Source organism: Diadema setosum, chromosome 18, assembly GCF_964275005.1.
Source record: "Diadema setosum chromosome 18, eeDiaSeto1, whole genome shotgun sequence".
Lineage (NCBI taxonomy): Eukaryota > Metazoa > Echinodermata > Echinoidea > Diadematoida > Diadematidae > Diadema > Diadema setosum.
The window spans coordinates 29,875,966-29,888,381 of NC_092702.1; positions in this window are offsets into that span (position 1 = coordinate 29,875,966).

A 12,416-nucleotide genomic window follows, 5' to 3' on the forward strand; every position below is an offset into this window, starting at 1 on the left:
TTTGTGAGTGTACCTTTGCTTTGGGAGTAATAGCATGCAGATGTATGACCGTCAACAAGATAGCAATCTGCGTTTTGCAAACATTTGTTTGATCAACATCAGAGCTAGCTGTACCGTTTCTTTGCAGATCTGAGTGTAACATCATGTGTATGTACATTGTTTTGCCAAGAAAGGATTATATTGTTTGAAAAGCAGCTTTAGCTAGCCAGGGAACATCAAGAGTGCAAATGAATGTTCATCAACAGAAACACTCCTGAGTCGGTCATTCTTTAGTTGTCAGCTGGCTTTGATAAGATCTCAAACAAAAGTAGTTGTCTGAGAGGATCATAGTGCATTATTCTCTTCCAAAAGACAGAGAAATCAGAACATAGTGCAGATGAGTGACAGGTAATGGTAGCCACTGCATGCTGTCTGTAGGTTCTAAGCTGTGATCAGCACACACAGTCAGTTCACTGTAGGGAACGCAGAAACTGCTTTCAAGCCCGTATTGTCAGCAGGCAACTAATTGCTTGAAGCTTGGTTGCTAGGCAACAAAACCATATACTTTACTGCACTACAGTGTGAGCGTGTCATGATGCCAGTACTGGGTAATTTGTTAAAGGTGAACTTTGTACTCTGTCCATCTGGGGATGATGTTATGTATGTGTGTGTGTGTGTGTGTGTGTGTGTGAGCATGCATGAGTATGTGTGTAGGTGGGGGCGGGGTGGGGGCTAGAGTGGTTAGGGTTTCATTTGTAATTAATGAAGGTCTTTGACCTGTACAATGCAATAGAGTTGATGAGGTATAGGGTTTTGTTGTAGAATGATGGATATGTTTGTTTTCTTTTTATATTGATATATTTTTCAAATTTGGATATGGATATGTTTGTTTTCTTTTTATATTATATATTTTTCAAATTTGTCATAGGCCTACTTTAAAAGCTGTTAGTTTTGCATACAAATATTTTTGCGAATGAGCTGGTAAAAGACAGGTATGCGAGATGTTGTTTTCACATTTGACATACAATCACTGTTATTTTAAGTGCACTAATTATACCTGAATGCCATCAAGATCAGGTGGCAATGTTTTCACATATTGTTGAATTTGTGGCCTAACAGTGATTTGTAAAGTTTAGGAAAATTAAACTGGCCCTCACAAAAATAACAACTTTTACTGTGCAGTGACTAAAACATGCATTTTCTTTCATCAAAGATCAAAGTTTTTCTGTTTTTCCAAATTCATTTGCTGTGAACATTATTTTTGTGGAAATAACATGAAAAGAATTTTACTTTCTCATTCAGCATCTCATATGGACCTTCGAGTCAAAAATCAGTTTTCATTTTGTTTGGTGAATTACTGTAAAACCAGTTATAAATGTTCATGTGAATTTTAATTTCATGATGTGAGAGTCAAGATTATCAAAATTAAAATGCATGCGAAAGTTCTGATCTACACTATATGCGTTGAATGCCAGTGGCAGTTGGAGAAAATTTCATGCCACAGAAAAGGTCATCAGCTTCAGTTCATGAACATTTCGTGCTGTATTACGGTGTTACAAATGCTGAGGTACTTTTGATATTGTACAGTCTGCTTAATTTTTGTGATGCAGGATCTTATTTTCAAACAGCATTAACAGTAATGATGCAACCAGGGATGAAGTAATAAAGGGAAAATGCTTGCTGCTTTTTTTTTTATCTGCCAAATATATTCTGCTGACATCCAAACTAGTCTTTGGTGTATCTATCAACAAATTTAGTGTCTGCAGTTTTTTCATGTTCCTCAGACGCGAGTTATATTGGCCTCCAACTTTCCGAATGCCAGAAGCTATATAATCCATTATGTCTTTATTCAAACAATAAGTACAGGAAACTGGACTACTTGAAATCTGCCAATGACAAGATAGGTACAAGTATGTTGATTATTTGTCAGAGATTTGCTTGTTGGCAAGGCCAGCTATACATTATATTGACATAGAGTGTGTACGTGATTATGAGCCATTGTGATCGCTGTGGAAGGTAAATTGTTTTGGCATAGGTTGCAGCCAATCAAAGAACTGATGACTGCAAGTTCCTTGTCAGAAGGGGGAGGGGATAGATGGCAGATATTTCTATTCCCCATTTACACAGGGTGTTCGACGCAATTTTTTTTTTTTGTTGTTGCTAGAACGATATTGCTATACCAAAACGTTAAAGCTATATGATGAATATATATGTCTGAACACTGACTTAAAAAAACGATGTATAACGAAACATGGCGAAATGACGGTCAAAGCATCGTTTCGAACTAGAACTTGATAACGAATCAGCATTCCATTGTGTCCATTGTGCGTCTGATCAATGTATGACGACCATAGAATGGTATAACTGGGCAGGGCTTAATGGGAGCAAGCACTAGAGGTGACCTTGTACCTGTCACTCATGACCATTTACAACATACGCAGTGAGAAACTGCGCATCTATACGATGTTTTTCCGGAATGGTCGAAATTAGCGTCTGAACAGTCCGTCGGCAACATGATGATTCTTTTGTACGTCGTGTCTTTATCGAGTTTTGGTATAAACTGGCTTGTGTCTGAACAGGGGGTTAGTCTCCTTTACCTGGAGAAACCCTGGAGGACATTTTATGCCAGATGTAGACCAGTGATAGAACCAAGAAGCTCCTTGGTAGATTTGAGGTAACCAGTGGGGGTGGGGGGGGGGGGGGGTGAGAGAGACACCTGGTAGTCTGGCATGAGGTTGGCATATACGTTTCTATGGAAACCAGTATGTGGCCTCACATTTTTCCTCAGAGAGGCAGCAGTTTCAGCAAGCACAACATGTACTTGTGCCATGGACAGTACAAGTCACTGGAAAAGTGTACCGAGTTTTTTACCTAGCGAGCATTTAGAATTCCCTTTTCTGTGGTTAACACAACATCAGGAGATTACCTACCTTTTTCATAACTTTTGATATTCATAGATAAAAATTTATTTTGTAAATCAGTGATAATGATGATATCATTGAAAATATAATAAGAGCAGTAGTAAGAATGATCATCATTCTTACTACTGCTATAAGTATTTGTCTGAGTGGCATTATCAGCATTACAATTAATTGTTAGCAATACTGATATTACTCATTAACATCAATCTTATTATCTTGCTATCATGGTTATCATTCATATTCTCTCTGTATTGTGATTATTACCATTGTCATTTGATCGATGATAGTAATGATGATGGAAGTCTTGATAATAGTGATGAAAATATTACAAAGTGTCATAGGTAGTAGTAGCATCGCCATTATTATTGTCATGGTTTTGTCATCACTATTATTTATATCATCAGTATTATAAATATATATTATTGTCATTATTGGTGTTATCATCACTAAATCTACTACTACTACTACTACTTCTACTAGCTACTACTACCAGTTTTTGTATTGTTTTATTCATCCAATAGAATTTAAGGACAGAGGTAGGTTTGTGTGTGTTGGGGGTAGGGTAAAGAAAGGGATGAAAAATATCTATGGGTATTCCCATCAAGCTGGCCAGATGGGGTCCGAATATTTCTTCCCCCTTCCCCCTCCCGGCTCCTTCCTATCTTTCATCAGTATTTTTGTATGTATCACCCACCACTAATAAACTACTTGCTTGTTTTTATGTATCTGTTACCACACAGTAATGGCACAGATTGATAGAAGTGATAGTCTCCATCTCTTGTATTTGTCCAAAATGATGAGTAAAAAAAAAAATACTATGGAGGAAGGGGGGACATTATGTTTGTATAACCCTTGATATTATGTGTTTCCATGGCAATGAATTTCAATTCAATTTCAATTTCAATTTATTTTCATATTTCTCGATGAAAAATTACGTCAAATATAACAAAATTAAATGAAATACATGACATACATAGAATATTGCAAATATACAAAACATAATAGTGGTCGATCTGTTAAGTTTGGAATCTGTGAATGAATGCTAAAGAAATATGAAGGAACCTACTTAAAAGCGAGCTTGTTGAGCGTAGGTCCCAGTTAAAAATGAGTTTAAGATTTAGAAGGGGAGCACGGGTACAACAATGATCGGAACATAAGAGAAAAACAAAATAAAAAAGTACAATTATACAGTTATATAGCAAATTCTTCTCTAGTGCAGATTAGGGGTCGGAAAAGCCATATGCTGTAAGCGGATGAACCATTGTCGTTCTGGCAATACAATATGACTTAATATATAATAACAATGATACCGTTTAGACAGTATTAGAAATGTGTACATTGCGTGTATTAAGAAGGGAACACATGCACCTGCAAATCCAGAAAAAAAAAAGACATTCAATAACCAGTTGCAGTGCAATGAGAATGTGAAATACCAGCTGTTTCCTCGTCCCAGCTATCTTTAAAGAAGGAAAAATATACATAACACAGTGATAGAATTTGAGGGCGCAAACAGCTGGGCTCTTAAAGTCTGGTTTAACATGACAACAACCCTGGAGTACAGTATAGCGGGATAGTCATGGACAGCACAAAACAGAATTTCAATGAGCTGATGTAGCGAAGGCATGCAGTCATGCATGAAGGCATGCAGTCCCTCGGCAATGGTAGCCATTGTGCCAGGTTTGTAGAGGGATTTGCTGTTGGATTTAGAACTGAGTGGTTCATACTGCTCATGCGATATATATTTCATGTATTTCAGATCCATCAATATGGCTTTTCGCTTGAAGGATTTTCCTCGATGCCTGTACGTGATATTCACCGCTTCAATTCAGCCACAAGGCCTGATATTTGCATGGACACATCTTTACCAGCCTTTTAAAGAAAAAAATGTATAGCAGCAATAGGGCAAATATGAGACCAATACTGTGTCTTGATGAGGTTTCTATAGTGATATGTGGTCCACTAAAATCGCAAACTGAAACGCTATTTGATAATGCTGATGAGACATCTCCCTTGTAAAAAAATACCATGGTTTGACTATGAGGCATAACCATGGTTTTGCATTGGATCCATCCATGGTTTAACCATAGTGCAATATGGTTTGATTATGGTCAAACCATGGTGCACTAGTGTTTAACCATAGTTTAACAATAGTTAAACAATGGTGCACTATGGTTAAACCATGGTAACTACGGTTAAACCATGGGTTAACCATGATAACCATGGTTTAAAGGTGGTAAATTGGAACACACTTACCATGACATTACTGTGGTATTACCATGGCCACTACTGTGGTTCTGCAGTACCAAAACCATGGTTAAGAAAAAGTGAAACCATGGTTAAGGAAGTGTAAAACCATGGTTAGGAAATGGTGAAACTATGGTTAGGAAAAGATGAAACCATGGGAAACTCATGGTTTAACCATAGTGCAATATGGTTTAATTATGGTCAAACCATGGTGCACTAGTGTTAAACCATAGTTTAGCCATAGTTAAACAGTGGTGCACTATGGTTAAACCATGGTAACCATGGTTAAACCACAGGTTTAGCATGGGTTAACCATGGTAACCATGGTTTAAAGGTGGTAAATTGGAACACACTTACCATGACATTACTGTGGTATTACCATGGTCACTACTGTGGTTCTACAGTACCAAAACTATGGTTAAGAAAAAATAAAACCATGGTTAAGGAAGTGTAAAACCATGGTTAGGAAATGGTGAAACTATGGTTAGGAAAAGATGAAACCATGGCAAACTCATAGTTTAACCATAGTGCAATATGGTTTAATTATGGTCAAACCATGGTGCACTCGTGTTAAACCATAGTTTAACCACAGTTAAACAATGGTGCACTATGGTTAAACCATAGGTTTAGCATGGGTTAACCATGGTAACCATGGTTTAAAGGTGGTAAATTGGAACGCACCTACCATGACATTACTGTGGTATTACCATGGCCACTACTGTGTTTCTACCGAGCCAAAACCATGGTTAAGAAAAAGTGAAACCATGGTAAAGGAAGTGTAAAACCATGGTTAGGAAATGGTGAAACTACGGTTAGGAAAAGATGAAACCGTGATAAACTCATGGTTTAACCATAGTGCAATGTGGTTTAATTGTGGTCAAACCATGGTGCACTAGTGTTAAACCATAGTTTAACCATAGTTAAACAATGGTGCACTATTGTTAAACCATGGTAACCACGGTTAAACCATAGGTTTAGCGTGGGTTAACCATGGTAACCATGGTTTAAAGGTGGTAAATTGGAACGCACTTACCATGACATTACTGTGGTTTTACCATGGTCAATACTGTGTTTCTACCGTGCCCAAACCATGGTTATGAAAAAGTGAAACCATGGGTTAAGGAAGTATAAAACCATGGTTAGGTAAAGGTGAAAGTTTGGTTAGGAAAAGATGAAACCATGGTTTTACAGCTGCCAAACCACAGAATTACAACCCAAATCACGATACAACCATGATCCATTGTACATAGTAAACCCACTATTTAACCACAGTGCAATATCGTAGAAAAATGTATTTTTAACTACAGTTGAATTTCACAAGTACTTTGAGAAACCATGGGGAAAATTGGTTGGAGAAATATATTTTTCCACAATTGCTTTGCTATTTGATGAATAATGATCAATAAATAGCACAACAGAGCACATAAAGTGATGAAATAGAAATATTTTCAGTAAATTACCTGGAGCAGAATAATAATTCTTACAATTCCTATACATATGTACTATGATACAGTACATTTGTAAACATGTATATGAACCTGGACTCTGAAACAGGAGAAAACCAATTCTCTATTATTTTCCTTCTAGCTATAGTCTAAAAAATATGTATTTAAAAACTGACTTCCATGTGTGTGTTGGTGGATGGGTGCAGATTGTAAGTGTTAATTGATTCACTGTTTAATAAAAGAAGCTACATGTAGCAACGAGTAGGTTGATGCTCTTACCAGCATTGACTCTCACACAGCCAAAGCTCTCCCCAAAACATACATGTATATTGAATACACTATGGCCAAATTGAGGAAACCAAAAAGTCCCAATTTTTATGGCCTAGTCATGTGTATTCCTCTGAACATGCAGAAGTCAAACATAAATTGCCCAATTTGATGCGCTTTTTCAGTCAAAACTGACTGACTGGAGTTGACTGTACTGTCATTAGCATTTAAAGGCACATAGACCCGATGGTTTGCTTCTGTACACGGCGCACGGCACAAGCTTCCTTGAGAGACCTATGCTATCGACTCCTCTTTATCGTTAGCGCTTACGCTTTGACCCATTTCCATGAGTCCGAAGAAGTCCAATCCACTGCTGATGATGACAGCTTTAATATTTTTTTCTCTGAAGTCAAACAAAGAAGCATGCACCCTGGCATTCAAATTCTACGGACTGTCTGACACGCAGAGAAGACAATGCAGGCAACATTACCTAGCAACACCTACGCTCTTTACTGTTGACGACAGCTCAATTTCGGCAGTCTTTGTATCAATGCTAATGGTGATCGGCACTCTCATCCAAAAGCGCTGCAGCAACTACCGGGTCTAGGCACCTTTAAAATAAGAAAGTACACGAGGGTAGAAACAGTCAATTATGATTACATTCAAAAGTTATTTTTCAGCAGCTGGGTGTGAGAAGTCAAAGTATCATACAAATATCACATTATTTCCAGTTGCAAAACTGTAGGTTTATGTAAACAAATCAATGAAGAAAATGTACTCTTACTGAACCTCAGTCAACAAATAAGACATAAGAATGCACATTTGCTCACTTTGCTGTTACGATTGAAAAGTAGCTTTTTATTGCTTCATGAGCAGCATCTTGACTGTACATAGGTATGGCTTATTGCCAGTCACATGATTTAAAACTATAACAATATCACCTGCAAAGAATTAGTTGGATAATTAAATACAGTGTACATACATTAGTGCATGTTTGATGTACATGATCATTTGTAGCTTTGTATAGATAATGCAAATTTGGACTTAAGTGACACCAGGAGCACTGGACAACAGAACAAAACAGCATCCAAAAAAAAAAAAAAATATCTAGCAACCAACAGTCCTGACATGAGAGCATACATGCACACTTCACATGCTTTGAAAACTGTCCTTGTACTTCTACTGTCCAAGACTATCCAGCAGTAAGCTTTGGTGTAACTTCTGGATGAGGCTTCGCAGGAACTAGGTCTTGATATAGCTTGGTGAGTGTGCCCTTTGTCGTTGTGGAGCCTTGAGATGTCCTTCTTTTACAACCATAAGCCATGAAAACTTTCTTGGGGAAGATCACTCCTGCAACGAACTGAGAATTTATTCATTACGCTATTATTTTTTTAAATAATAACATGTAGTACATGTTAAACTCTACTTCAAATACTCAACACACAAAATTCTTGCACAGAATACGTGTAGCTACCTTGCAAAAAAACATAAGAAGAATGGGATTAGATTGATGTGGTACACCTAGCCATCATTTCATCACTCTAATGTGCTGGCGAGATACTGTTTAAAATACAGTGTACTTTTACAATCATTTTAACCCCTAAGTGCCACATACAGGTGAAGCCATTACATTCAACATTCCATATCATGTATTGTGCACAAATTGCCTAGAGTAATTTGATGTTTTTCAAAAATTGATCACATTCTATTTTAAGCAGGTTGCCAATATTTTAGGATGCTGCATAGCATGCTGCTGGTATTTGAGGATGTTGCACAAGAATTTGGGTATGTTGCAGTGTAATGCTCAAATTCCTCATGAACCACACTAATAATGGGTTGAAAAAAAGAAAGAAACAAAGAAAGAAAGAAAGAGGAGTATCTTACCCTTGATGACATGGAAAAGCGGGAGAAAGTATGACATCAGTAGATGGACTTCTCTGCACCAGAATTCAGCCAGGAGGATGCCATACATGTATTGACGTAAATCAACACTGCATGTACTTGTACCCATGAAAGGAGCTAGCTAGGGGACAGCCTGATCGATGGTCATGGGTGGACTTCAAGTCTTCTATGGAGAAACCTTCTCGTGTCAGCCACTGGCACAATCAATCATTGATTCTGATGAGGAAAAAAATAACGCAACATATTAAACGATAATAGTGATGATTGAGAGAAGTGAAATAAGGTTATAGGCAGAAAAATCACACAGGAAAATGATGTACCGGTAACATACAAAATACAGCAGAAGCGGATCTAGAGGGGGGGTTGAGGGGGTTGCAACCCCCCCCCCCCCAAAAAAAAAAAAAAATCCGAGGACCATTTTTTTTTAATCTTATCTTTTTTTTAAAAAACTTGTAATTTTATTTTTTTTCCATTTATGGCAATGACCTCTATACCAAAAATAGTGGTGTTTTAGATGCAAGAAAATGCCATTTTCACACAAAATGAAAGTTTTATCTTGTTATCATAACTATGGTATTTTAACAATGGTATTACCACACTTCCGCCACAGATTTACCATGGATATGAATTAAAAATCATGGACTACCATCGATCCATTGTAAAACCGTCCATAACCATGGTTATACCATGGTTACGGTTGTAAAACCATGGTTTTTTTTATAAGGGCTGTGGAAATCTTTCACTAGTTCCATCATGCGCTATAATGGATGGGACGTCGTATGACTCCATATACACACATACTCTAGCCAACTTGGTTTATTTTGTAATGATGATAAAAATGATAATGATCTGGTGAGGATGATGATAGTATGAGTAATAATGATTGTAATATACAGTGTAATTATGAAATCTTAATTCCACATACTAAGAATCTTGCTATAGGATTGGTCAAGAGCTGATCACGTGATGAAGCGTAGTTTTGCCCATCACATCACCTGAGAAGAAAAGTATGTTACACTCTATGTTGATAGACCCTTTTGTTTCACTGATCTCTTCAGTCTACACAGTCCTAATGCAAGATGAGTACGCGAGAAATAAAAGTGCGTTGCACTGTGGACTATCATGTGACCTGGGTCAAGTGATAGTCCACAGTACAATGCACTTTTATTTCGGTGCCGTGGTGCGTGGTGCAAATTTGTTGTTTTGTCATCTACGCGCATATGTCTAAAGTAAACTACGTAGCCTAAGCCCTAAGGATACCCAAAGACAGTGTGGAAAAATGGTGTGGAACAAAATGGGAATATCTAGGACCCTAGATGTGGAATATCGAGCAAATAATCATTTTTAGTTTCAGGCAATGAGACAAACTATCACTTCCTCGGCGATCTGAATGCGTACGCTATCTTTCCTCAGCTGCGCTTCGGAAAGATAGCTACATCCAGATCGCCTCGGAAGTGATAGTTTGTCCCATCACCTTCACCAACGTTGATTATTTGCTTACTATTCATTGCATCGAGGGTGTCTTCTTCAGTGTTGTTAGCGCTGTTCTTCCAGAGGACCCTGTCATTAATTGTGTCTCTACTCTTACACCTGTGATTGAAGACTAGCCCCTAGTATACTCAGGCAGGTGTCTGATGGGAAGTGCATGTTAAAGCAAAATCAACTCGTCCTCTTTGGGTTAATGAACTTCTTATACTTTTGGGTATTTCTCTCTTCCCCATAAGCATGTGAAACAAGAAAAACACTGTCAGAATCATTGGAGCGATATTTTATCAGCAAATCTTTAAATCAGGTGATTGGATCTCATTTTTTGCAGAAAATTCCAGGGTCAACAATTTCCGTCATTATGTTGTATGTGCTGGCTAACGCAGATGAATGAGTTCTTGATTAGATCATACTGCGGGTACTGCTTTGTTATTCAAATTCATGAATTCAATGAAAACTAGATCATACTGATTGTAGATTCAGAACTTCAAGGGATGGTATAGTTTTAGGTTGAGATGGGGCTTCAGGTTTCCAACTTTTTGTGAGATAATGAGAAACTTCTTGTGGAATATGAAGGAGTGTGCAATTCTAGGAGGAAGTAACATTTTATTTGATAAAAATTAGCTTTGAAATGGGCAAGATATCCACAACCAAAGAGGTCCTAATAAAAGGTGTGACCCACCTTTTATTAGGGCCACTTAGTTTTACTTTGTTTTTGGATATTTCAGCCATTTCAAACCCACTTTTCATCTTGACTTCCTCTTAGAATCGGACGCTCTTCAATATTTCTCATGTGATTTCTATAATTCAAAAAGTTACAAACTGAATCCCCCATCTCAAACAAAACTATAGGCCTACCATTCTTTTAAAGATTTAGGTTAATTTTACGAGAGTCAATAATTAATTGTATGATCCATGTTTTAGTCTGATGAAACTGCATGCTGTGAGTCTTGATGGTGTAGTGCTGAAGCATATTGAAATTTTATTTATTGATGTTTCAGTCAATGGCTCCTTACTTCTTCATTACAGTTTTCCTCCACATGCCAAGCTGATGTGATTGCATTGCAACATTTGACTTATTGCTTTTCTGAATGTCTTAGAATCCATGATTGTCATCCCAAGGAAGTTCATTACAAAAAATGCGGTGACATCCTCCATAGGAAAGGAGCGTTTTTAAATGCACTGCGCAGAGCGCACAATCAGATATAGAACATTTACACAGACTCTCGAATTTACAAACTCATACCCCCCAGAATATGTCTTTTTGCTTAAAAATGCACCTGGTTTTTATGAAAATCTAGATTTCAAGCTTGCTCTACATACCTCATTTGCAGAGTTTTGTGAAAATTTTACATCGCTACCTTTCGAGTTGAAAATTAGGTGTCATTTCTCACTCAAACGCAATCAGCTCTACGACAACACGCAATTTTACATTGACGGCACGGTGTGCCAACTGTGAGCCGGAAGGCCATTTTGGGAGGGTTATTTTACTGCCATACCTGTTGTATTTGTACAATGCACCTGCCTAGTATGTTGCAGCAAATACTCGCATGTATTCATACTGAGTTTGGAGGAATTTCGTGAAACTTCGCCATTAATTGGTACCTTTTCAATATTCATAAACCATGTCAGTTTAGCCCCGAGTGAATAACCCACCAATATGTTCATACACTAAAGCAATATAGCATGCTAATTCTCACTTGAATACGCTACGCTGATTGGCTAAATGTCATTGGCCTTACGAGGTCGCATCGGGTCAACGTGTGATCGTGACTTAGCGCGTATACAAATTCGTGACGTGACAATAAGTACGTGCATCTTTATTACTATTTAGATTTCATTAATACGTTAGCTCAACATAGCATTTGTGGCGCGTGATTGCATCATGAATATGTATTATTCTTGAACGTTCAACGCACTGTTATAGGTGGTATGCAAGTGACGGATCTACGTCATAGGAATCCAGGAATCTCCTACATTTATGTTGACATATTTTTTTCAGTTTTTGAAATTAATGTATGAATATAAATGAAGTCAAGGGTTGGATGATTATATTGAAATTGTATAGTGTTTTTTATGTTTTGAAGTTTGAGAAGGATTATGGAGTTAGGGGATGGGGATCAGGGGTTGAGTGATAATTTTTTAATGATTGTTAAATGTTTCTTAGGGGCAA